The following is a 4,252-nucleotide window of genomic DNA, read 5'->3' on the forward strand; positions in this document are numbered from 1 at the left end:
TTGGTTTTGGTTTTTCTCCGGTACCGGGAACCGAACTCATGACCTTGCGTTTGCCAGGCAGGCGCTTTGCCGCTGAGCTAAATCCCCAGCCCCTCTTTTGCATTTTGGTAGTTATGCTCTATGGGCTAGGATGTGGTCTATTTTAGAGAATGACCCATGTGCAGCTGAGAATAATGTGTATTCTGAGGTTGGGGGGTGGAACACTCTGTGTACATCTACTAAGTCCATTTGTTCGCAGCTTTGGTTCAGATCTGTTATTTCCTTGCTAATTTTTTGTCCAGTTGACATATCTCTTTGTGTCAATGGGGTGTTGAGGTCCCCTGTTACAATAGTGTTATTAAGTATATGGGTCTTCATGTCTGTTAAGATTTGTCTTATATACTTTGGACCTCTGATATTTGGTGCATACATGTTTATGATTGTTATCTCATCCTCTTGCAGTTTTCCCCTGACTAGTATGTAGTGACCTTCTTTATCTCCTTTGATTGTTGTCAGTTTGAAGTTTACATTGTCTGCAAACAGAATAGCTACACCTGCTTTTTTCTAGGCTCCTGTTGCATGAAGGATTGTTTTCCATCCTTTGACTTTTAGTCTATGGATTTCCTTTTGAGTAAAATATATTTCCTGTATACAGCATATTGCTGAATTTTGTTTTTTAATCCACTCTGCCAGTCTGTTTCTTTTGACTGGAGAATTGAGGCCATTTACACTTATAGTTCTAACCAATATGTGATGATTTATCATTGTCACGTTATTTATTTGCATTGGTTTCCTATTTTTTCTACCTGTTTACTTGCTTGCTCTGCTTGATGTTTCATTTCTACTGTTGTTCTTGAAATTGCAGTCAAATTTTTCTCTGTGTAGAATATCTTTTAGTACTCTTTGTGATGCTGATTTGGCACTCATGAAGTTCTTCAATTGTTCTTTGTTGTGGAAATTATTTTATTTCTCCATTGAATTTGAGGGATAGTTTGGCAGGGTACATCAGTCTTGGGTGGAAGCTGTTTTGTCTCAGGACCTGTAATACTTCGCTCCAAGCTCTTCTCAATTGGATGGTTTGTGCTGAGAAGTCTGCTGTGATTCTGATGGGCTTTCCTTTATAGGTAATTAGTTTCTGTTCTCTAGCAGCTTTTAATATTCTGTTCTTTTGCTGGAGCTCTGGGAACTTGACTATTATATGTGTGGGTGTAGTTTTATTTTGGTTGTGGTTGGTTGCAGTTCTATATGCCTCATTTACATGTATATCGGGCTCTGTTTCCATACTTGGGAAATTTTCTGCTATTATTTCTGCAAATATTCTTTTTATGTCAGTTGTGTTGCCTCCTGCTGTTTCATTGAGTCTTAAAAGTCATACATTATTACTCTTTGCCTCCTCTTGCAGCTATTGAATTGACTTTTCCTAGACCCTTGTTTATTTTATGAGACCTTTTCTTTCATGGTCGCTAGCTGCCAGACTGTCTTCACAGTCTGAAATTCTATCTTCAGCTTCATTCAAGCGGTTTTGACAGCTTTCAATGGAAGCTTTGTTTTCCTGGAAGTCTCTCTGAATCTGGTTCATGTATTCTAAGTCCTTTCTATATTTTTCATTTAAGGCTTCTGCCCATTGCCTTTGTTCTTCTATTTTCTTATATGTTTCTTCTTCAGACGTTTTGAGCAATTCTTTCATTATTATTGTCATCTCATTTTTTGCCTGAGAGATTATTTCTGATCTCATCTCTTCTATGGCCTTACGGAGTTGTTTCTTTACTTATATTGCAATCATTTCAGCAGTTTCAGGCATCTGTTTACCAAGTTTTCCTATGTCGATGTCTCCTGGACTTGTTGTGAGTGGGGTTGAATTCTGGGATTGTGTTTTAGTCTTTCATTTTCTCATGTTTGCTACTGGATGCAGAAAGCTCAGTTTCCCTCTTCAGTGGCTGCACAGCCAAGGCCGCTGGTATCCCTAGTTTTCCTGTTGGTCAGGTTTGCCCCTCAGTGTCCACTGAGAAGCACTACTTAGTCTGGGGTTTTCCAGCAGTTGTTGATTTGTGTCTAGTTATCCCAGGTCTCAGACGCAGGCATTGGTGTCAGCTGATGGCAGACCATCTGATCCAGCACTCCCTTGCAGTTCAGGGCACGTGCACAGCCCAGACTTGGGTTGCACTGGTGTGACAATCCCTGTCCAGTGGACCGATGTCCCCAGGCAGTTCAGGGTACAGGCAAAACTCAGACATGAACTGCAGGGTCGGCAGTTTGTGAACCACCTGACTATGTGTCTCCACTCAGTTCAGGACACATTCACAAACCAGATGTGGGCTGGACCAACAGCAATCACAGACTGCCCGTGCCTGTGACCCCCCAGGGGGTCTGGGCACAAATAAAGCACAAACTCAAACCACAGGACCAGCAGCTCTTGGAGCACTTGCTCACTCGGCACAGGGCCCATGCAGGGAGGGCCCACATGCAAACCCCAGTGAGAGCAGTCCCCAGGGCTTCTGAGTGAGGACCTCCTGTCTGCCAGGAGTGCACAGAGGGTAGAGACTCAGACTGTAATGACAGTGGGGTCCTGGATCGCCTGCTTTGCCCCTAGGAAGTAGATGGGAAATACCCTGCTCTCTCCACAAGTTTCAGCTGGGAACTGTGGCGGTGGAAGTGGGTCACAGCCTGCCTGGTTCTGCTTCTTAGTCAGTTCAGGACGTGCACAGGAGCCAGACCCGGGCCACTCAAAGAGCAGTCACAGACTGCCCGTGCCCGTGACTGGCTAATTAGTTTTGCATGCTTACATGTTGTAATCTGAGCAACTACTTTGAAGACAACAATATGCAATTCACTAACTATTGTTAATTTCTTGTTATCCTATTTCAAAACTCTGTATCATTATTTCTTTTTTATCTTTCTTTCTCTAAAATGAAAAGAGAATTGAAAGAAAGAAGAAAAAGAAAGAAAGAAGGAAAAAGAAGAAAGGAAAGAAAGCAAGGAAGAAAAAAAGGAAGGAAGGAAGGAAGGAAGGGAGGAAGGAAGGAAGGAAGGAAGGAAGGAAGGAAGGAAGGAAGGAAGGAAGGAAAAAAGTCAAATGGAAGTATGGCTTAGGATTTTGCTTAGGAGGACTCATCTTCCAATCATATGGAACTGAAAAAGTTCACCAGGATGATTCCTGCTCATCTGCACAAGGAGAAGCCTGGGCGAGTGAGGACCAGGTAGAAATGCTTCAGAGTCCAGAGGAACAGGAGAGGCCCAAAGCTGTTCCAGGGGTTCCAGGGTCTAAAGAAGGCTATGGTTTCAGTTACATAAAGGTCAGAAGGGCCCCCAAGCCAGTGAGCTTAACAGAAGAGCTCTGGGATTCTTTTATTTTTACTATATTTTTACTTTATTTGGAAAGGTATTCCATGCATGTGGTAAAGAATTAATGAGAGAGAACTGAGCCTCTTTCTCACCTGGAGCCCTGTCAGAGGTTCTTGTTGCTTCCTTGTGTTCTTCTGGGGACACTTGTTTGAGAGGGGTAATGTTTTTGGACACAAGGTGTAATGTTCTGTGTTCAGCCTTAATCTCTTTCCCCTGTGTCATGGAGTCCATTTAATGTATTTATATGCCAACGCACATAGATTAACATTATAGACAAGCATTTAATGCAGTAAATGCTGAAATTGAACATCTGTGTGACATTTTGCACACATGCAGGTATACCTAGATTTTCATAGAATTACCAAGCCATTAGTATTTCTTTTTCTGGATGTTAACTAAAAATGTCTAGTCTTAGATTGCTGGGATTATTTGTTGTTGATTTTAAGAGTTCTTTATGTGTTATAGGCAATTATGTTTGCAGCTATTTTACCAACAATATTTTAACCAGACATTTTGGTTCTGTATATTTTTTTTCATGAAAATGTGTTTTTATTTTATTTTTGCTAGTTCTGGGAAGCTGGGCTCCCTTCCCAATACAAACAAATCTTATATACTTATTTTCTGAGATTGGATCTTGCTGTGTTTCCCAGGCCAGTCTCAAACTTGTGATCCTCCTACCTCAGCATACGAAGTAGCTGAGATTGCTGGTGCATGCCACTTCACCTGGATAAAGAGTTTTGTTTTTTTCTTTTTTTTTTTATTTTAAAGAGTAAGAGAAGGATAACAATAATGGGGGGGGGGCTTACCAAATTACAGACAAAGTGGAAGGAAATTATCAATGGTTATTGTTTTACATATTGTTATCTACAAGATAGTTTCTCAGGAAAACAAATAGACAAATAATAGTGAGTTACAGACAAAAGAGGTAGGA

This window comes from Chinchilla lanigera, unplaced genomic scaffold (genome assembly GCF_000276665.1).
Source record: "Chinchilla lanigera isolate Chin_1 unplaced genomic scaffold, ChiLan1.0 scaffold00183, whole genome shotgun sequence".
Classification (NCBI taxonomy): domain Eukaryota; kingdom Metazoa; phylum Chordata; class Mammalia; order Rodentia; family Chinchillidae; genus Chinchilla; species Chinchilla lanigera.